Raw genomic sequence first — 23,383 nt, 5'->3', positions numbered from 1 at the left:
TGAAACTTTTGGTCATTGGTGGAAGTTCTACTTTCATGATAATCATAGGATGGATGGTAGAATCTTCTAATGTGGCAGCTGCCCAAATAGTTGAAACACTGCTCACATCTTCCTGTCTTCCTTCCCCTGTGAACACTTTTAGCTCCCAAAACTTCACCTTCCTGCCCACCCATTTCCTTATGACTTTAATTTGTTGATGCTCCTCTTAAAACTGGCTCTAGGGGTCCAGCCCAGTACCTCAGGTATGCTTAGTGGATGGGAGCTCTCACTTTTTCCTTCCTACCTTCCCTCTTTTGTTTCTTTCTTTTTTTTCTTTCAATTCTCTTCCTTCCCTCCACCCCTCCCTCCCTTTCTTCTTTCCTTCCTTCCTTCCTTCTTTTCTTTTTGACTTCTATTGGCTTGTATCCTCCCATATCACCCTGTTGGTTTTACTTTAAGTTTGTGGTCAGCAAAAATAACTCGAGTATTTTTTCACATGGATCAAAATTAAGCTAGGCCTCCCCAAACTGCTTGTAAGCTGTGAAATTCTCCATGTAAATGTAAAAGGATGTGTTGCTGTTGGGCTATCATCATTAAGCAGTATTATTGTAAAGCCAGTATAGCTACCCCTTTATCTGTATTGCCATTCTCCTCTTTGGTGTTGACCTGAAGTTCTATTTGTTGTCATCTTCTGGAATCCCAGATAGGTCATCAAGTCTCAGCCTGGTGATCTCATGTGTGTTTTCCTTTGTTTTGCAAGGTGATACCCAGTAAGGTTTTCCACCCAGCGGGAAATTCCCCTGGTGATGTTATCTTCCAGCCCACAATTTGCCATTTCATCCCTCAGAATATTAGGAAGCATTATGGAGCCTTTGCTGAGCTCTGGGTATCCTGGCACAACAGCCTTGTCTTTGCCACCCACCTGCCAACAATCAGCGGGAAGTAGAAGACTTCAGTTGGACATGTTTGGCTCTATGTGATCCTTACTTCCCTTTCTAAGACAGCAAAAACTCTTCTTCCGTATCTTTTATACATCTTGTTATAAGATTGTTTTATTTCTAGAGCAAATCCTCTTTCCCCATATCTTTTTAGGATCTAGGGACAGGGTGTAGAACTCAGGAGTAGAGCTCAGTGCTTAGCATGTATAATCCCTGTATTCAATACCAGTACTAAAAACAACAATAACAAGAAACAAAAGAAAACAAAAAAGATGTCCTTATGAGGTGGTTTCAAACTGCAGAGAATTCCAAAGTGGGGGGAGGGACTAGAAAAAGACTAGTGTGTGACATCTACATTTATTTTTCATTTTTTCATCTTAATACTTCCTTTAGAATCCATTCCCCTAAAATGAGAGGCCAAGGCCCTAACTTTAAGCTCTGGCTGAAATTTGCCTGGTGAGTGGTCCAGTGTGGTGTAGCTGATCTTGGGAAGGCTCTCTGTGCTGCCAGATTTGTGACTAAGCGGAGAAGAGAAGGGAAGGGGAAACGGATATGATCCCAAAGCATGTTTACAAGACAAACAACAAAATACCCAATTCTCACTTCCTCCCTCTTTCCCTGGAAATGGAGTTGATTCGCACCCAGTTCCTGTGCAGATGTTGGAGTACTGCTGGTCTTTTTGGCAGAACTGGGCAACACGGGTCATGCTTGTTCCTGCTCCAAGTAATATCTTTCATGGATTGGGGAGTTTCCGGAGACCAACTTCCTCCATTAAAATAACATTTACTAATGTTTTTCTGAATAAAAAAGGACTACATCCCTGAGCAAGAAATGTGGAAATTAAAGAAAGACTGTTAAGAAGAAAATAAGTACTGCCTTAGCCTCACACATGAGAGTGGTTCACTTGCACACATGCACACACACTCATGCACACATGTGAGCAGAGGAGTCAGGGAGTAAGCCACAGACTTCTCCATTTCCTATATTCCTCCTTGTTGGATGGTTGTCACCCTGTCCTTCACTTCATTCCCTATAAATAAGCAGTTGAGCAGGCAGCAGGCTTCCTTGGAAACCCATAGGTGATGAAGTCCAGTTGTCACTCTGATCCAACAGCAGCAGTCTGATGCTTGGACTGTCTAGCCCCAAATAATCAAACTCCAAACGTGGATTGAAGTGGAGTCATTTTCAGAAGGGAATGGTGATACATTCCTGTAATCCCAGCTAAGTGGGAGGCGAATGTAGGACTGTGGTCTGAGGCCCACCCCAGGCAAAAAATGTGTGACCCTATCTGAAAAATAACTATAGCAAAAAGGGCTAGAGGTATGATTCAAGTGGTAGAGATCCTGCCTAGCAAGCACAAGACCCTGCATTCAAACCCCAGTACCACCAAACAACAAAAAAGGTGAAGCCACTTCCCCTTCAGCTTGGTAGCTTGCTACAAAGAACTAGGTATAAGGACTTCTTATGGTTTGAATATGAAATGTCCCCCAGGAGGCTCATGTGTTAGACGCTTAGCTGGTGGGACTATTTGGGGAGAGATTCCAAAAATCTCAGGAGATGGGGCCTAGTTGGAGGAAATAGGTTACTGGGGTATGACTTTGAAGGTTATACTGGTCCTTAGTCCCCTCTTCTCTCTCTGCTTCCTGATCACCTTAAGGTAAAGAAGCTCCTCTCCCACTGACTCCCCCTCTATGATGTTCTTCCCAAGGGCATAAGCCAACCAGCCTTGGACTGAACCCTCTGAAGCAATGAGCCAAAATAGATCTTTCCCCTTAAGTTATTTATGTCAGGTATTTTGTCACCCCCTTGGTACTGTGAATGAATTTTCTGCGGTTGGCCATTTTCTGTCTGCCCATCCTAGGGCCATGCAGGGCAGAGTCTGGACTCTCCCATACACCAGATCTTTCTCACACATGGCTTACTTCTGGCCACAGAAAATCTTGGGCCATTCTCGGCCTGAAAAGATTTTGGGTGTGTCGGCCAAACCCAAAGAAGTAGCCTTTCTCTTCTGCTCAGTCACCAAAGCCATTGGGCAGCCTTCTTCTCACTGCCCACTGGAGTCCCAGACCATCGCCAGGTGCTGACTGCAGGGACCTTACAGAAAGCTCTTCAAGTGACTGGGAATCCTCCCTGCTGGGCCTGAGGTGACCCAACCACATCTCTCCCTACACGTTCTTCACAGAGGAGAGAATGGTCTTGCAGCAAGAAGTCTTTGACACTTCCTCCTCTCTACTTCATTGTGGGTGAGTAAAGTTGAGGGCCTATTTTAGAATTTTATAGTCAAATTTTAGGGTACAAGTCCCTAGAGTGTATCTCTCATGGTTCAGTCTGTTATCTGCTGCTTCCACCCTTGAGGCATAGATATTATGAGGATGGATTAATTGATATATGGTTGGATTGCAGACAGATGGACAGATGGATAGATAGATAGATAGATAGAAGAGTCTCTCTTTCTCTGAAGACTTTCTCCTTCTTGATCTCTTATTGCTTTCCCATCTTCTGGACACACCTGTCACAAGGACCCCTTTTGTTAAATCTTCTCTGATTATTTTCAGTTTAGGGTACCATCTGTTTCCTGTCAGGCTATAAGAGAGAGAGAAAGAGAGAATAGATAGGTAAGTAGGTAGATGATAGATAGATAGACAGACAGACAGACAGACAGTATATAATATGGTATAATTTTTAACAACACCAAACCAAGAATCACACTTCTTAGGTTATAACCCTGGGTAACTTATTTAACAATAGTGTCTCATCTTCTTCATCTGTAAAATGAAGATACTAGCAATAGTAATATTAATACTAACACCTATTTCTTGAGGTTCTTTTAAAGATCGAATGAGAGAATACATGTAAAGAGAATAAAATAGTCCTGGCAGTCAAGAAATGTCAGCTTTTATTATTAAATGTCTATTTTTTTTGCTCAAAACATCAAAGACATTTTCACAATAAATATTCTTAAATGCATGTTTTATAATGACTGTTGAAGTTTTTTGGAATGTGCCATAATTTATTTAACCATCCCCCCCTTGTTGGGAATATAGGTTGTTTATAGTTTTTCTCTGCCTAAGTGACATAAATCTCCATCTGTATCTGGTGATTTCCCTAGGATAGATTCTCAGACATGGCCTGCCAAATCGCTTTTCACAACCAACTGTAAACAATTATAATCAATTCACAATCCCCCCCCATAAGTCATGATATTCTTATTCGAATCCAAAACATTCCTAACCTAGAAAACTTGTTAGTTGAAAACAGCATTTAGCTGTTTCTACTTGCATTTTGGGATTATGAGAGAATTAAGTGCTTTGGTCACATGTACCTCTTGTGTGAATATACTATCATCAGATCTTTTATTTTGGTGGGGAGTGGGGTACAGGTTGAATATCCAAAATGCTTGGGGTCATAGTGTTGGATTTTGGATTTTCTTCAGATTTTGGAATTCCATCTATGTATGAGCTATCCTGGGGATGGGACTCAGGTGTAAACAGAAATTTCACTTGGGTTTCATTAATGCCCATAGCCTGAAAGTAAATTTAAACACTAGTGTAAATAATTATGTGCATGAGGCAGGCTGGTGGAATGGCTCAAGTGGTACAGCACCCACCTGCCAAGCAAGCATGAGGCCCCGAGTTCAAACCCCAGTGCCAACAAAAAGAAATAATATATATAAATAACTCTGTGCATGAAACAAAGCTTCACGGTGTGGGATTTTCCATTTTGTCATCATATCAGTACTTAAAAGATTTTGTACTTTCAGGTTACGAATGTTCAACTTGTATTTCCTATTGATTTGTGTGAGTTCTTTCTACATCAAAGATAGGATTTTTTACCTTAATCATGTTTTGCAAGTAATCATCCCAATTTAGTTTTCATGTTAACTGTGTTGTGCCTGCTCCTAAAATGAAATCACAGGTCAGTTGGGATTGGATTTACTCAATTACATAAACCTAGAGATGATGTTGCCAGATAACCAGATAACCAGGCCGTGTACTTCTGCTTCTCCTTTCAAAATAGCAGACTATTTCCCAGGCCTGCTGTGCGCTTGCTAGTAATTTCTTTATGTGCTTATTATTTGCATCTTGATTTTATTTTACAAATAGGTACATAGGAAGGTTTTTAAGTGATTTTCTTAAGTCGAAGGAATAAGACAACTTGTTGAAAATAGGAGTTTCTGGCTTTTAATTCTGCACTGATACTTGGCTGACTTTGGCTTTATCTCCTGTCATTTACTTTCCATCTGTATGTTTTAGTTCTCCTTCCTGAAAGGCGCTCTCCATTTGTACTTATGACATGAGTTTCCTGCCTGCCTTGCTCTTTCATTCTGCCTCCTCCACACCTGGGCTTGTGTTGATTTCCTGTAGGAAGAAGCAGGGACCTGAGTCAGACAAAAGAACTTTCACAGTGTTTCTGTCAAATCTTGATCTTGGGAGCTAACAGGGAAGGAAGGAGGGAGGTAACACGAAACCAAGCAGAAGGAGGACTGCATGATTACATAGAAAATTTAAAATTGTTACTTGACAGCCATACTCTGCATTTTGTAATTCCGCCATGATCCAGGATTTCCAGTTTCAGCAGGTGTGTGCTGATCCCATCCCGTCACTGACTTCTATTAAGGAAACAAAGGGCTCCTTCTGATCGTAGACTTGATAGAAGTGCCATTCAAGAAAGTCCTGGCTGGTAACTGGGAGATGAGAAGCCCTGTTACTCAACAGTCTAATCGCATTCACTTACAAAACCTAGGAAATGGGAAAAAAAAAAAAAAGGTAAACAAATGAATAATAAACAGTAAAGGTAACTGTCACCTCAGAGGAAAACAGTAAAACTATAGCAGCTTACAAAACGGACTATTATGTAACTGTTAACAACTCTGTTTTCAGAGAATTTTTAGTGACAAAAAGGGGTTAGTGTTGAGAGATAAAAAGTAGAATGCAGAGGTTTATAAATGCTAATCGTGGATGCCAGTTATTTAATACATAAGCACACACATATTGAGGCTTTGAAAACCCCTGAGCTCTAACCCTAACCCTGACATTAGGTTTCAGTGGCAGTTTTCTCTGGGTGGCATCTTTTATTTTTCAAAATTGATTTTTTTTTTTTTACAAACTTCATTTGTTTATCTTCTTTATGATCAGGAAAGAGGAAATACAATTTAAACATGGTAGGATAAAAAGTTGGAAGTTTATTTCTACATTTTCAAATTGCATCTTCAAATTTGGCTTCTTTTTTTAGCTCGTGCACTTGGTTTTTCCTGATCTTGGTACCCGCAGGCTGGGCACAAGAGGAAGTGCCAGGTATGTTTATAACTTTGCTTTAAGTGGTAAAACCAAAGATTTGGCAAATCATGAAATAAGTGACAAAACATGACCACAAAACAAACTATAAATAACAATTCTTACAAAATAGTGCCCATAAGTCAAATTAAATCCTTGTGCCTGAAATCCTCATCCCTGTTATTGTTTCTGTTGTTTCAACACGGAGCCGGGCACCAGTGGGTCACATCTGTAATCCTAGCTACTTGGGAGGCTGAGATCAGAAGGATCAGGATTGGAGGCCAGCCTGGGCAAAAAGTTCTTGAAGGGCCATCTCAACCAATAGTTGGGTGCAGTGGCATACCCTGTCATCCCAAGCTACACAGAAGGCTGAGATCAGGAGGATTGCAGTAGCAGGCCAACCTGGATGAAAAGGTGCAAGACTCCATCTCAATGAAAAAAGGCTGGGCATGGTTGCATATGCCTGTCATCCCAGCTTCTGCAGGAAGTGTAAAATAGGAGTATCAAGGTCCAGGCTTGCTCAGGCAAAAAGTGAGATCCTATCTCGAAAATAACGTAAGCAAAAAGGGCTGGAAGCATGGCTCAAGTGCTAGAGCACTGCCTAGCAAAACTGAAGCCCTGAGTTCAAACCCCCGTACCACCAAAAAAAGTGTTTAGACATTTAAATAATTACACAGATAGAATAATGGAATGTTTTAATTACTCTTTGGACTGAAAGACTATTTACTCAATTAGCGTATATGAATTACATTCAGGAGGCTGAGACCCAAGGTTATAGTTTTTACTATAAAAGAAATTGCAGAGTTAACAGGCACATGGTAATCATAATTGCCACTCAATTATTATTGTCATTTGTTGTTTGTTTTAAATGAAGATGGAAAATAAGTGAGAAGGGATTGAAGCCAAGTTAGAGAAAGGGCCAGCTGCCTAGGAAAGAACTGAACACAGTGGAGAGTTTGCCAAGCCTAACCTTGGGCCTTAATTAAGTTGAAAAAAAGTCTGTTGTACTGTGAGGCTAGACCTGTTGCTGCAATTTCCAGGGACCCTGCAGAGGCCAGGCTGCTGGGAAGGAGCCTTACTTCCTATGGGACCTGAAAACTGAGCAGTCCTCAGCAGAGGGAATCAGGAAGGCGAGTGATGGTGGCAGCAGGAGGTGGGCACCATGGCATCTCTCTAGGATGATGACAATGTCCTAAATTGAGAAATCAGAGTGGAGTATTCATTCATAAGCCTATTTCCAGGCTGCTATGTAGAAAGTACTGATGCTACTAGACTTTTGATAAGTCATGTGGAATAAACGCACAGCAGGTGGAAATGTTTTAAACTCACAGTATGATTGCTATTGAATGTATATCGCTTTTATGTTGGTGGCTCACACCTATAATCCTAGCTACTCAGGAGGCAGAGACAGGATGATCACAGTTCAAAGCCTGGGCAAATAGTTTGAGAAACTATTTCAAAAAACCCTATCACAAAAAAAGAGCTGATGGAGTGGTTCAAGATGTAGGCCCCAAGTTCAAACCCTAGTACCACAAAAAAAAAAAAAAAAGTAAAAAAATCATAAGTCAAATCATCACAAAGTTGAAAAATCCCAAGTTGAGCCATCACAAGCTGGGGACTGTCTGTAGCAGGAAGTTATTTGTCCACCTAACAGAGTGTGGTCAGGCTGAATGACTTGTGAGCTTTTCTTAATGTATGAAGCAAAGGATGAAACTTGGTCTTTATTCACTAGCCAGTTCTGTACCTCCCAGCATGTCAGAAGTTGGACACAATTTAAAAACTTTCTTCATTTTTCAGATATTATTATGATGGAATCTATATCAAGGAAACTTCTTTCTTCTATGCCCAGTATTGCTACCTCCTGGGTGAAAAAAGATGTCACAGGTGAGTATCTGTCACTTGGATACTTTTGTCATGGGTCACAAGTTTGGTTACTATGAGAACCATTCATATTTTAGTTGTATCTAACTGACTTTCAGGCTTCTGTACCTTTAAGTATTTCTTAAGGATGGAAACACACATACCTTTGATAGATAAGCTTCCGTCAGCCTCTGGCAATGTTATGGACCAGAGAAATCCACTTCTGGTTCATTCCTTGGTTGCTTTTCATTGTGATCAACACCTCAATTGTCATTTTTTACTGAATGAGTCTTTTCTCAGCCTTCCTGCAAGTTTTTACACAACTAGTCACATCTTTCTGGAAACTTCCTTCAGCCCCCAGTACTCAGTGTCATCCCCTCCCCCTGTCCCCTGTGACTCCTTTCTGCTAACCTCTCCCCATTAAGTGTAGGCATTTCCCAAGATCTGCTCAGCTCCATTGTGTATCTTTCACTCATTGCCTCCCTCAGGCTTCAGTCCTTATCACTGGTCCTTTCCCTCCCACTCCCTGGAAATTCCTCTCTGGTTATTTACTGGACATTTCTACTCATGACCCACTGGAACTTCACACTAAGTATGAGGACATCTAAACTCATAAATTATAACCTCCCCCCAAGTTGCCTCTGCTTCTTGACTTCCCTGTTTCAATTTATGGTACTGATAGAATCCACACAAAATGTCACCCTAAAGTTACTCCTGACTCCCTTGGGTCACAAAGTCCTGTTGATTCTCCCTTTCAGTTCTCCTGACTCACAATTTTGGGTTACTTCTATTTCCTTTAAGCCCTTGTCATCTTATACTGAGATTACACTTGGTCCTGTGGATTTGCGGGCTCCACATGCACAGATTCAGCCAACCTCAGATCATGGGCTTTATAGTTAGGACTATAATCGCTACATCTTGACTAAACATCTACAGATGTGTTTTTCTTGTCACTGTTTCCTAAAGAATACAGTATAACAGCTGTTTACATACACTTAGCATTGAATTAGGTATTACAAGTAATCTAGAGGTGATTGAAAGTATCTGGGAGGAAGTGTGTAGGTTCTAAGCAAATACTACACCATTTTATATAAAGGATTTGAGCATCTGCAGGGGTCCTGGAACCATTGCCTGGTGGATACTGAGGGACAACCATATTCATATGGCCCCCTCTTCTCAGCTCCCCACTACTTAAACACAAGCACCAGATTAATCTTCCTCAAATGCCACATTTGCTCTGTCTCTTTCCTGCTCAGAAACCCTTAGGTATTTCTCTTCCCTCTGGGATAAAGACCACATCCCTAGGCTGCTGCTGATAGTTATGTTGACTCTTTTTGCCCAGCATAAACCATAATTTCAGGTGTACTTGCTTTCCTCTGAATACATCACATGTGCCTCTGCCTTTGCTCAGGTCAGCCTATCCTTCCTAAAACCATTCCTTCTTCTGGATCTTCCCAAATCCCATCCATTGACATCCCTCAAGGACACCTACTTGGTGGGACCATCCCCAACAGTGCCAGCTCCAGGAAAGCCTCCGTTGTCCATATTTCCATGTTGCTCACTATAGCCACCCAACCAGCATTTCTGCTTAACTCATAAGCTGTCCACTTGGTCTTCATTTGGCACAAATGGATGGTTACATATCATAGTAGCCAAGGATGATTTCAGTTTCACTTATAATCTGGAATTTATCAATGATGCCCCCTTTATTCTAGCTTGGATAATAAATTATAGCAAAGCCCATTGTCACCCTTTGTATGTGACCCTCTGTGTGAGACAGTTGCTGAGTGGAGAGGGATAAGACATGTACCCTCTCTCTGTTTAATAGGGGAGTTAAGATACATGTTTAATTTGATACAAGTGTAGTATAAGTATCAGAAATGTACTAAAGTCCCCATAAGGACTGCACATATTTTGATCAGGAGATCATGAAGGACCTAGGAGGGAGCTGGGATTTGAGCTAAGCTATGAAGAATGGATTAGATTTTTCTTTTTTTAGTACTGGTGTTTAGTACTTTGTGCTTGCTAGGCAGGCACTCTACCACTTGATCTGTACCTCCAACCCTTTTTGCTTTGGATGTTTTTCAGATAGGGTTTCCCCTTAAGCCCTGGCTGGCCTAGACTGCCATTCTTCTATTTGTGCTTCCCTGTGTAGCTGGGATGACAGGCACACTGTGCCCCACCAGATTAGAATTTTGATAAGTAGGGTATGAGAGGGAGGCAGGAGAGAAGAGGATGTCCTGGTTTAGGGAGGAAGGTGAGCGAAGATGAAGGATGTGAAGGCTTAGGCTTCCTGATATACAGCTGTGGAGTACAGAATGAACCTGGAAGGTAAGTGCAGAGGACCTGGGCTGCCAGGCTGCGGGTGGGGGCTTGTGTAAGTCCTTTGGAGGCTTCTTTCGAAAAACAGGGTAGGATCGTCATTGAGACCTCCCAAAGCACAGAAAACCATGCAGCTTTGCTTGTCTCTGGCCTGGTATGGTTTGAATGTTTGTGTTCTACCAAACTTTGTGTTGAACCTAATCCCCAGTACAACAGTATCAAGAGATGGGGCCTTTATGAGAGATTAGGTCACAAGGGTGCCACTCTCATGAACGATATTATTGCCCTATGCTCTTAATGAAAGGTGTTTCACAGAGCTCTCTGACCCTTCTTTCTCTTCTGCCACGTGAGAACACAGTATTTATCCCTTTTGCCCTTCCACCATGGAAGGATGCAGCAATGAGGCTCCATCTTAGAAGCAGAAGTGAGCCCTCACTAGACACAGAAATCTACTGGTGCCTCTATCTTGGACTTTCCACCCTCCAGAGCCATGAGAAATAATTTTTTTAAAATAAATGACCCTGTCTAAGGTTTTTCATCATAGCTGCAGGCTCAGACAAAAGACCTATCCCCAGTAAGAGCAGATACTGAAATAGTTGCCGAAGAACTGAAAACTTGGAATTGGAGTTCAAGAGGCACCGATGGGGAAGGAGAAAGCGGTGGGCCCTTGCCATCAGTCAGAAGAGTGCCTGACCAACAAGGTGGCGTCACAAAGGCCTGTGGGAAGCAGGGTCCTCAGGATCCGGCCGTTGACTGACTCAGTGTCAGTAGCAGGAACAGAGATGACTCACCCAAGTCTGTCCCACCAAAACCTCAAACTCAACCTCAAGCAAAGTCATTGTGTTCTGCTTCAAATCAGCTCTTCCTCTTACAGCTTTTTCATCTCTTAGTCACAAAGATGGAAAAGTTAGATCCACAAAAATAGAGAAGTCAGGGAAGGGAGCAGTTACAGCAAGAGACTTATTTCAGTTACTACTAGAACTTTCTCGCTTACTGTTCACTCCTGGAAGGCAGTGCTAAGGCCCTGCGTTTGGGTTTTGGCCCAGAGCACCCAGCAGTCAGTCACCTCACAGACAGCATGGGGATCCCTGAACACTGGGGAACAACTGACCTGGCAGGCATCCACAGAGGGACAAGCCATTGATGTGTGAGGACTCTGTGTTTGTCTCAGACATCATGGAGATTAGTACTGGTCTTTCTATGGGAACAAGAATGGGCTTTAATATCTGAGGGAGAGAGGGGGTACTGGTGGACTAAGATAACAAAAGTGACATTGGCCTATTCAGGGGATAAGTCTAGCAGTCATGGGCTCAATGCTCAACAAATATTTAATAATGGAGCAGTCTTAAAAGTCTTGGCCAATGAAAAGACAGTTTTGAAAGCATTAAGATTTAAGGCTAACTTCCTTACCAATGCCACTTTGTAAGAAACATTAAATATGTATTTTAGAAGGCAGGAATATATTAAATGATATACTTTTGTTGATAATCAACAAACCACTCTGATGAAAATGCTGTCTATTTTATTGTATAAGATCTTGTGTGAAAAATTCCTCTTAAAAATTAGGTCTCAGCTGGGCACCGGTGGCTCACACCTGGAATCCTAGCTACTTAAGAGGCAGAGATCAGGAGGATCATGGTTCAAAGCCAGTCTAGGCAAATAGTTTGTGAGATCCTATCTCGAAAAAACCCTTCACAGAAAATGGCTGGTAGAATGGCTCAAGGTGTAGGCCCTGAGTTTAAACCCCAGTATGGCAAAAAAAATTAGGTCTCAAAAAAAAAAAGTTATCTCCATGATTTTTCAAGTAATAGAAACTCTGTAATTCGTCCTCCATTCATTTAGTTGTTCATTCAACAAATATTTGAGTTCCCACAATAAGTTAGGACTATTCTAACTACTCGTGATGCTGTGAGAAGGATAAACAAGGTATCTCGTCTTATGGAGCTGTAGTCAGGGAGAAAAGGAGCACTGGCAAGATGGGTGCTGAAGACAGTACAATGGAGTCATATCATAGGAAGGCCTCCCTAAGACAAGGTCGTTCAAGCAGAAATGAGAATAAAGGAGCCAGCCAAGTGAAGACCTGGAGACAAGCATTCCAGGCAGCAAGTGCAAAGGGTCTGAGGCCAGAATAAATTCAAAGATCAGCAAGAAAAGTGAAAGTGGAGCTTGGCAGATGAGCAGGAGAATACGAGGAGGGGAACCTGAACCAGGAGATGAGGAAGCAATAGAAAGACCAGTGTTAGGAGGCATTTGTAGAAGCCCTGGAGGAGGCAGCTGGCTCATTGACATTTTTTCTGAAATACTTTAATTCCCCCAGAGAGACGGCAATACCACATGTGGACAAAAGCAGTAGTGACTGCTGTACATGTTGTCAACTGCCTGGCTCTACCACTAGTAAGCTGTGTGACCCTAAGCAAGTCACTCAATCTCTCTGTGTCTCTGTTTCCTCATCCATTAAACAAAGATAATAACAGCACCTAGTTCGTGAGGATGTTGTGAAGATTAATGAATTAGCACATGAAAAATGCTTACAACAGCACCCAGCATATAGTAAACATTCAGTACAGCTCTTAAACACATCGCTCTTTACTTTGATGCATTTATTTGATCAAGCCTTCATGATTTTTTTCATGCTATTTATATGATTTTTATTCCAGTTATTGGGTTTTTCAATTCTGTAATTTCTACTTGATTCTTTTTATCTTTGATGGGACTGGGGTTTGAACTCAGGGTTTACAGTTGTCCTTAGCATGGAGGGGTGGGGAAAAATGAGTTTACACTTGTCATTGTCCAAACTGGAAGTCCCCACTGTCACATTTTAACTCATCATCTTGTAACTAATTAGGCATGATCATACAATTAAGCATTCTACTCACTAGAAACATTGGTTTATAATGTATATGTGGTTTGCTTTCCAAGAAGTATCAGTAACTTGTATTAAAATCAAGCACAGGGACCAAGATGGTATAAATTTCAAGATGGTGTAGAGCCACTTTGCCTTGTTCCTGTCCTCTAGTACAATTAATTAGGCACTGGGCAACGATAGAACAACTCTGAATGCTACAAAGGAGGAGGGTGGACAAGTTAGGGGCCATAGAACTAAGAAAGTGACAGTATGGTAAGCACTCTGGTTTTCTTTTTAACTTCCATATGCCCTAGGATGGCACTTGAGAAACCTACAACCCAGGATGGTCAACAGGCATAGACATACATCTCAAGAGAAGCCTGCACTCTCTGTCCAAGGACTAGGAAAGGGAAGGGAAGCCCAATGAAGACCTACTGGGAGGAGGGGGACTGCACATTGGTGCATGGGCTAGTGACCCAACTGCCCACAGCAGCAGCTTCAAAACCCTGGTGGAGTGTGTCCCCTCCCCCCAGGGCATTGACCTAACTGTACGGACAGTGACAAAGCCCTGACTAATTCAGTGCTCATTCCATACTCAGAGCACCAAACAAGCAGGTTGTGCTGCCCACAGGGCAGAGTCTGGGGTCTTTCTTGCTGAACCAAGGGGCACAAGGACACCCAGGCCCAGCCACTCTGGTTCTTCCACTCCCCAGAGAATGTGGCCAATGGAGGTACATTCAGCCCCTGCAGGTAAAGTCTCAGCAGTGCAGAACAGAGCAGCTGAGGAACACATGAGATCTCAGAAAACTAAGCTATCATTGAAACTAGATCTCACAAAAGCAGGCCAGAAACTACATGCTAAACCTGAACAGGGTAACTGCCTTCTGAATAGGATCAAGAGTCTCTTAACCTCATAACCAAAACATCCAGGTTATGTTAGAAACTTACCCAGAATCTCAAGAGCCAGTTAAACCATGATTTAAGTGTGAACAGACCATCAACTCTTGCCAATTTGGAGACAAATCAGATGTTGGGATTATCTGAGAAGGATTTCTAAGCCATCATAAACATGCTCCAAAACTAATTATGAATTTCTTGAGACAAAAGAAAAAATAGAAATTATCATGAAAGAAAGAAAGTCATGCAAAAGAACCAAGGTGACCTGATACCTGTAACTCACACCTATCATCCTAGCTACATGGGAGGCCATAATCAGGAGGATTGTGGTTCAAGGATAGCCTGGGCAAATAGTTCACAAGACCCCCATCTCCTAAATAAACGGAACAAAATGGACTGGAGGTGTGGCTCAAACTGTAGAGAGCAACCAGAGGAAAAGTCTTTCAGTATCAGGCCAAGAGTGTGCGATTAATATGGAGCCCTGCCAAAGATGAACAACTAAGGCAACTCTTACTTCTTCCATGAGTCTGAGATACCTCTTTGCCACCAAGAGATACTGAGGCATATGAACTACTCTGTCAAGAAACCCAGTGACAACAAGATGCCAGGTCCAGGAAGTCTCTTTGTCCCACAGCCTGAGATTCTCCTCCTCACCTAGAGGCAGCTGGGGAGGCTCAGGAAGAAGAAGAGCTCCTCCATGCAGAGAAATCCCCAAGTCCAGCTTGGAAGCCCTTCTGCCCTCTCAGGCAGCACCAGCAGGGGCCAGCTAACCCACCAGGCAGAAAGAACATGGAAAAGTCTCTGAAAATGAAGCTTTGGAAAACCAAAGACAAAAGCAATAAACCTTGAAACCAGCCAGGGAGATGACACTTGACCACTAGCATAGGTACCAATGACAACACATTTCTCATTGAAACCACCAAGAGGGCCACAAGGAAATTGCACCATAGTTTTTGAGAGCTGGAAGAGAAGAATTATCAACTGAAAGTTCTGTATCTGGCAAATGATCCTTCAGGAATAAAGGGAAAATAATGACATTCTCAGGTGAAGGAAAATGAAAGTGATTTCCCATTAGCTGACTACCCTTGAAGATGGGGCAAAGTCTTTCAAAGAGAAGGGAAATAACAGAAGGAATCTTGGAGCATCCCAAAAGAGAAATAATGAAGAAATACAGGAACAATTGACATTCTTTCCCTTTCCTCATGTATTTTATGAATAATATTTAATGACTGAAGCAAAAATCCTAACAACATCCTATACCCATGACAATGATACTTTGAAGTGGGGAAGGTAAAATGCCTATGGAAGAGAGATTCCACACCCCCCTCAAAGTGGCAAAACTCTGGTAACTACAGGCTGTGATAAGTCATGTGTAAATATTGTAATATTCAGACAATCACCATGAGAACTGTACAGAGATGAACTCAAAAACACTATAATGAAATCAAGATGCAATCCTAAAAGCTACTTAAAGTGACTTTCAGAAAGACAAGAAAACAGAAACAGAGAAATGAGAGCCCAAGGAAGCAAATAGAAAGCAAATAACATAATGGCAGAATTAAATGATAAAATACCAACAATGACCCTATAATTGTAAATGATCTCCATACACCAATCAAAATATAGAATTGACAGAGTGGATTTGAGAATTAAAAAAATGACTCAAGTATATACTGTTGACAAGGAATTCATTTCACTTTGGATGACATAGGTAGGATGAAAGTAAAAGAATAGAAAAAAACATATAACATGCAAATGTTATTCCAGAAAGGCAAGAGAGGCGACATTCACATCTAATCAAGTAGACTTCAGAGCAAAGGGTACTAGAGACAAAGTGAGACCTTACATATGGTAAGAAGACCAGTAACTTTCCTAAATGGGTGCACACTTTACAATCTCACCTCTAGCTCCTTCTTTTCCCAAATAATATTACAGCCCAATTTAAATGAGTTGGGGGTTAGTCTAACAATGTCATCACTGCCACCATTGTGTTGGGGATCCCCAAGAACACCTTCCCTTTTGGTGATCCAGTAGGAAAGAGTTACGGAACTTGACATATAATCATAGTCATGGCTAAGACTTGTGACAGTGATGTAGTGAAGATACACCGTCGGACAGGGGAGAATGATTCCAGGACTCCAAGGAACTGCATGGGAGTGGTGGCTCTGCTCAGGAACCCCATTAGAGACTCGACATCCAAAGTTTTTATCAGGAGCTGGTCACATGGCACCCTTGCCCAGCACACACCAAAATGATAGACTCCCAAATGGAGAGCAGGTGTCCTCTCGGTCCTTGTTATTTGTACAGTCTAGGTACAGTGAAGCACTCATGTCATCCAGCTGTTGATTGGGAACCTTCCAAGAGCCAAGTTTCCAGATGTCAGCCAACAGCCAACCTCAAAGTGGCCTTTCTAAGGATAACTGTCTCAGACCTGCCTCTTTTCTGCACAGTTGCATAAGCCTGTATGTGTACTAAGAAAACACTGAATTACTCTCTATAAATGGGTGAATTGTATGGTATATGAATTATCTCCTGCTGAAGTTGTTAAAAAAAAAATCCCAGGAAGATACTTTTTTCTAGACATAAAAAAGGTATTCTAAAAGCTATATGGGAACAGGCTTGATGGTTCATGTCTTTAATCCCAGCTACTTGGGAGATAGAGATCAGGAGGATCTTGGTTGGAGGCCAGTCCCTAGGGCAAAAAGTTTACAAGACCCCATCTCAACCAGCAATCCTGGGTGTGGTGCCATGTGCCTGAGATCCCAGCTGTATGGGAAGTGCAGGTAGGAGGATCAAGGTCTGAGGCTGACTCTAGGCAAAAACTTGAGACCCTATCTAAAAAATACCCCAAAAGGGCTTAGGGGTGTGGCTGAAGTGGTAGAGTGCCTGCCCAGCAAGTGTGAGGCTCTAAGTTCAAACCCCAGTGCCACCAAATTAAATAAATAAATAAACAAACACAAAATAAGTAAATAAATAAAAGCTATATGGAGGGCCCTGCATGTTGGTGCATACCTGTAATGCTAGCTACTTGGGAAGTGAAGGTAGCAGATTTGCAGTTCCTAGCTAACCCAGGCAAAAAGTATAAGACCCTATCTGAAAAAACAAACAAACAAACAAACAAAAACACTTCAAAGCAAAAGGGCTGGGGGCATGGCTCAGGTGGTAGAGTGCCTGCTTAGCAAGTGTGAGGCCCTGGGTTCAATCTCCAGGACCACACACACACACAAAAAAAAAAAAAAAAGAAAGGAAAAGGAAGGGAGGTACAGAGGGAGGAAAGAAAGAAGGAAGGAAGGAAGGAAGGAAGGAAGGAAGGAAAAGCTATATGGAAAGGTAAATAGCTCAAATGGTTAACAAAGAAATAAAATGGAGGAAGCCCTGCACCTGGCATTAATTAAGGTGGACTGCTGTAACTATAGCAATCAAGATCACGTGGCATTGGTGTCATAGACACACAGATCAACAGAACAGAGTAGAGAATCTAGAAGTGGATCCACTCAAATATGCTCAACTGATTTTTCGCAAAGGTGCAACAATACTTCAATTGGAAGAGGCTGGCTTTTCAACAAATTATGCTGGAACAATTAGAGAACCACGTGCAAAGAAAAAAATGAACCTCAACCCAAACTTCCCAACTTCTATGAAGATTAACTCAAAATGGACCAGAGACTCATATTTAAAATGGAAGAATAAAGCCAGCTGGGACTACAGGTGCAGAGTGCCTGTAGTCCCAGCTATTCTAGAGACAGGGGTAGCAGGATCTCTTGAGTCCAGGAGTTCAGGATCAGACTGGGCAACATAGCAAGACTCCATCTAAAAAATTTAATCAATTAAGAAAACAAGAATATGAAGGCAAATAAAATAGAATAAAATTATCAGGTCCTAGGGTTAGGCAGAAATTTCTTAGACTTGACACCAAACTAAGTTCCGTTGGATTTCATCAAAATCACAACTTGTGCTTTGGGAAAGCCCTACAAAAAGGATGGAAGTACAAGTTGCAGATTGCAAGAAAATATTTGCTGACCGCATAGCTGACAAATGACTAGTACCCAGAATATAGACAAAATGCCTAAAACCCAACTGTACAAAAACCAGTGATCTAATTGCAAAATGGGTAAGACATAAGCATCTGTCTTACAGAGGAGGTACACAGATGTCAGTCAGCATGGGAGAGGGTGGTCAACATCATCAGCCACTGTGGAAACGCCATTGTGAGTGCAGCCACACACCCATCAGTCGAACTAAAATAAAAAACACCAAGTGCTGGTGAGGATACAGAGAAACTGGACCACTCCCACCTTCCTAGTGGGAGAATAAGATGGTCCAAACCACTCAGGAAAATAGTTGAGGGTTTCTTACAAAACTAGACATACTGTTTTCACCCCAAACCATCCATTTATCTCTGGGACATTTACCCCAGAGAAATGAAAACTAATTTCCACACAAAAGCTACACATGAATATTGATAGCAACTTTATTGGGGTAACAGCCTCAAACTGGAGTTAGCCCATATGTGAGTGGTTAAAGTATGGTACATCCATGCCATGGAATACTACCCAGCAATAAAAAGGAACAAAGTATTTATACTCATGACAGCTTGGGTAAATCTCCAGGAATTTTGTTGAGTAACTCCAATCCCTAAAGAATTGCACATGTGATTCCATTTATAAAACAGCTTAAAATTACAAAATTTTTCAGGCTTAATTTGAGATAGGGTCTCACTCACTATGTAGCCCAGACTAAGCTCTGATTCATTATGTAGCCTAGACTTGCTTTGAACTCACAATTCTCCTGCATAGCCTCCCAAGTGCTGGGATTACAGGCATGTACCTCCATGCCTCATGATAAAATGTTTGAAATGAGGGATGGAGAAGTTGCCAGAAGTTAAGGACTGCAGTGGGAGAAGCAGGAGATAAGTGTGGTTATAAAAGAGCCATATAAGGGATCCTCGGTTGAGTACTATTGAGTTTTAAACACTCTTTTTCTGTAGTCTAGATACTAGTCCTTCATTGGCTAGTGGTTCTATGCAAATACCATGCCAGGCCCTTGAGCAGCCCAGCACTTGGTGTCCTGGGGACGAGGTCCTGAAACCACTCCCCTGTGGGTATCAAGGGAGGATAGTGCTACAGTTTTTGCTAAATGCTCCCATTGAGGGAAACTGAGCAGAGTATACAAGGGATTGCTCTCAATTATTTCTTACAACTGCACATGAATCTACAATTACTCCAGTAAAAAAATTCAATTAAAAATAGTAAATGGAGCATAGGAAAACCCTGGAAAAAAGTCATGGTGGATGCTGTGAAGTATCCCAGTCCATTTCTGGGGGTGGCCTGCTCACACCCATTCCCTCTTCTCGCAGTTGGAGTTCCATCCTTCCTTCTTTCAAAGCACTCTGGGCATTTTCACCATGTGAAAGGTTAAATGGCAGCATGGTTGCTCCCCTTAGGAGACTCAGAACAGGGCTCTCAGCACAGGGAGGCCAGCATCAGAGGAGCTGAGTGCTGCACACCTGGAAGTCATCAGCCCATGGGGGTGCACCTGGGTCTGCTCACAAATGGCCTGTAAGAGGAGCTCTCTTTGTCACATTTAAAAGCCAAAGGGGAGCCCCTGGCACGGCTTCAGGTGTGGGTTGTCAAGGTTCTCCAAAGTTTTGTTCTCTATGTGTGCAGCAGTGAAGACTAACTTTAAAATCTCTCTTACTGGTAGTTACTGAAGGAGGAATAGGAATTTGATTGAGGGGGCCTTAAAAAGAAAGTGCCTTGGGCTGAAGGTGCAGCTCAGTGGTTAGAATACTTGGCTACCATGTGCAAGGACCTGGATTCAATTCCCAGAACTGCTTAAAAAAAAAAAAAGTGTGCCTTGCTAGAACCATCTTTTTTTGGGGGGACGGGGGGCGGGCGGTACTGGGGCTTCAACTCAGGGCCTACACCTTGAGTCACTCCACTAGCTTGACCTGGCTTTGAGCTGCAATCCTCCTGATTTCTGCCTCCTGAGTAGCTAGGATTATAGGCATGAACCACAGGCACCTGGCTCCTTGCTAGAACCATCTTAAAGCAGAGCATACAAGCTCTCCCAAGCAACTCTGAGATCACTGAGCTGTGCTCTGGCTATCGAAAGGCATCTCATTTCCCCTCCTCTCCCCCAACCCCCTTGAATTAAGGAAAGACACAGAAACACCAGTAAGAGCATCAGCATAGAGAGAAAAAGGACAAGAACCAGGGTTGGCAGCAAAGGAGTATCTTTGGGGGACTTGTCTCACTGCTGAGCACCCCAAAGAAGCATATAATCTAGTTGAATTACATTTAGTCTCAAGACAAGCTGTCTCCTCCCTATTGTTTCTGTATTGCCCCCACCCCAGCCCCATGCCCAGGTCCCTGGAGCATCCAACTGGACCCCCCCTTCCATGCCCAAGCTGGGGGAGGGGACGGGTGTAATCCTCAGCTAGGGACCAGGACATTAACTTAACCTGAGGAGATGGCCGAGCACTGGTGAGGGGGGGGGTGTCCCATGGGACCCTCATGTGCATTTCCAGTACGACAGGTGAGGTGTGGTGAGTCTCACTGCCTACTGCTAAGGCAGCATCTGCCTGGATGGGGGAGGCCAAGGCTTCATTTTTAAACAAATGAAAAGCTTAAAGGAATCATTTGTGTGATTTCCTAAAGAAAATGACTATAAATATGCAGGGTGCACCACAGAGAGATTCCTCAGGATATCCAGAAGCTTCCCTCTGCTCTTCTCAGGGGGCGCATAGCTTTGTGGGGAACCATCCTCCCTACATCCCCTCCTGTTCAGTCCCGCAAGCTAGGTACAGAGACCTGGGTGTAATTACTGACCTAGAAAGATACAGTTATATGCCGGTTTGAAGTGTTGAGGGCTGGGGTCGAGGGTCCTCGCCTTCACCGGCCAGAGAACTGGCTTGTGAGGTAGCTGACTGATGGGCCAAAGCCGGTATATGAAGTAGGATTTATTAGAGAGAAAGGAAAGGCTACAGCTAGAGAAGAGTAGTGGAGCCCGGATGCCGGTAGCTCACTGCTCAGATGAAGGCTGGGGTTTTTAAGGATGTTTTAACCCTGGGTTTGGGTAAGGATTAGGTGGGCTCTTTTCATTGGCATGGATTCACGGGCTTTCTTAGATGAACTGGTCTGTTTGTCCCTTATTGGAGGAGGAGAAACAATCTTGAGAGCATTTTGCTCATCAGCCCTGTGGCCGATCTATCAGATCCTGTGTCTCCACTTCAGAGTACAGGAATGCAGATTTACAACTCCCTCTCAGGATGCAGGAATGATATTGCTCTCCATGGGGGATGAGATACTCACTCATCTGCCTTAGGTCTCCAGACCCACCAATACTGAGAAATTGAGGCTAAGGTATAAAGTGGTTGTTGTTTGCTTATCACACTTAGACAAACAGCTCTGCTCAATTTGTATTCTTGGCCTCTTAGACAAAATCCCTGGTTAATACATTTCAAGGAAAACTTTTGTCATTTTCCAAATAGGTGACTCCTCACTCTACTTAATGTAAATTCTGAAATCAATTGCACAGAGTTTCTCTTCAGAATCTATGGAAACTAACCCTTGCTCTCCTCCTTTTCCAAGTCTCTCTCTTTCTCTCTCTGGTCTCTCTGTCTCTCTGTCTCTCTCTCTCTCTCTCTGTCTCTCACTTGCTCTCTCTCTCTCTCTCTCTCTCTCTCTCTCACACACACACACACACACACACACTCAGCTTTTCCATTTTAGCTCATTAAAGGCCTTTAAAAGCATTTAACCTTACTCCTTCAACATCCCAGGCCTTTGTTCTTCTGTTCCTTTGTTCTCCTGCCAGCTCCTGAGTTCCGGGGCTGTCTCAATGGTGGTGGCCTGAGCCTGTGGAATGCAGGCCATGGGTCTACATCTGACTCAATGCGCTGACACAACACAAAAGGCTCATCTTCCAGCACCGGCCTTGGGAAAAGTGTGTTCCTGGGGAGCCAGGAGGCAGGCTGGCAATTGTGGGCACCACAACCTGAGGGCACCAGGTCCCAGCAGTCCCTCCAGAGGATGTTCCCTACCCCGGCAGGAGCTGCTTTAGGCAGTCAGTGTAGCTGAAGGTGCTGAGAGGAGGAGCAGAGGCTTCCTGGGGCCAGGGCCCCCCAGCAAGGCCTAGATGAGCCCCAGGGGCCTAACTCTCAGGTACTAATGAGGCGTCCAAGTTGCAACCTGCTTTTTGGCCCTGTCCACCCTATGGTTTTCAAGGCTGGTTAGAACTTGTTAAGGTTAAAAAATATACATTGCCTGGCAGTTGTCTAGCAGCTTAAAAACCATACGTGTGGGGAATTGTGCCCTAGACTACACACTGGCTCGGCAAAGGCTTTGAAAGCAGAAACTGCTCCCGGCCCTGCCCTCAGCATCCTTGGAGCTATATCATTTGCTCTGAGCACCCTCACTCACCCATCTGCAGTGGAGAGCTGCCTACAACAGAACAGTGTGACCTGTTATTTGCTGTCTGCCAGTGAAACTTGACCCCCCAGAGACTGAATTTCACCTCAAGAAGGCAAATGTGGTCGACTTATACTTCTAACACTTACAGAGGTTTCCCCCGAGGTCATAATTTTGTAATTAAGTTGTTCATAAAATCTAATGGGTCAGGATACAGTTAAGTAGTAAACTAGTAACAGTCCAAATGCAGAAAATGACTCAGCCACACACTCAGCAATGCCAGTTTTTAAAATAACATTGTTCTTGTCCGTTTTGAGTTTCAGAACACTTCTGTCTTACTGTGTGCTGCATGTGCGTGTATAGTGTGTGTGTGTGTGCTGGGGGTGGAACCGAGGGCCCCATGCATGCTGGGTAAGTGCTCTACCACCTAGCTAAATCTCAGTCCCTATATTATTTTTTTTGTCAGACACATGTGTATTCTAAAAGAATAGTGGTCTACTCTGAGGTCAAATTAGAGTCTCCAACTCTGTAAATTTGCTTTCTCTTGGGATAGGATAATAATTCTTTTTTAAATTATCATATTATTGTTGTACTGGGGGTTGCATTGTGACATTTACTTTAGTTCTTACAATGTAGCAGAGTTGAATTCTGTCCCTTCATCATTCTCCTTTACCCTCTCTCTCTATTCCTGGAGTAGTTTCACCAGGTCTCATTTTTCTACTTTCATACAGGAGTACGTAATATTTCCACCACATTCACCTCCTACAAGATAATAATTCTTCTCTGCCTTCCTAACAGGTTGCTTGCTAAAAGGATCTGGCAAACCAAGTATAGCATTCAGCAAGAAGTGCTTGGTAC

At 42.9% G+C, this 23,383-nt stretch overlaps 1 protein-coding gene and 1 long non-coding RNA gene across 2 annotated transcripts in view; one reads left to right on the top strand and one right to left on the bottom strand.

Moving 5' to 3' along the window:
• Rfx8 (regulatory factor X8) overlaps window positions 1–23,383 on the top strand; it is a 75,002-nt gene that overhangs the window by 10,219 nt on the left and 41,400 nt on the right. The gene's annotated exons all lie outside the window — the stretch shown is intronic.
• On the bottom strand, window positions 3,812–22,209 carry LOC141414885 (uncharacterized). The gene is made up of 4 exons (XR_012439838.1): window positions 21,882–22,209; window positions 8,215–8,355; window positions 5,448–5,656; window positions 3,812–5,275 (listed from the first exon to the last, which is right to left on the bottom strand). It is a non-coding gene; the product is annotated as an uncharacterized lncRNA (long non-coding RNA).

Source organism: Castor canadensis, chromosome 12, assembly GCF_047511655.1.
Source record: "Castor canadensis chromosome 12, mCasCan1.hap1v2, whole genome shotgun sequence".
NCBI classification, from domain to species: domain Eukaryota; kingdom Metazoa; phylum Chordata; class Mammalia; order Rodentia; family Castoridae; genus Castor; species Castor canadensis.
Note: the sequence above shows the minus strand (reverse complement) of the source record. Positions and strands in the feature narration are given on the sequence as shown.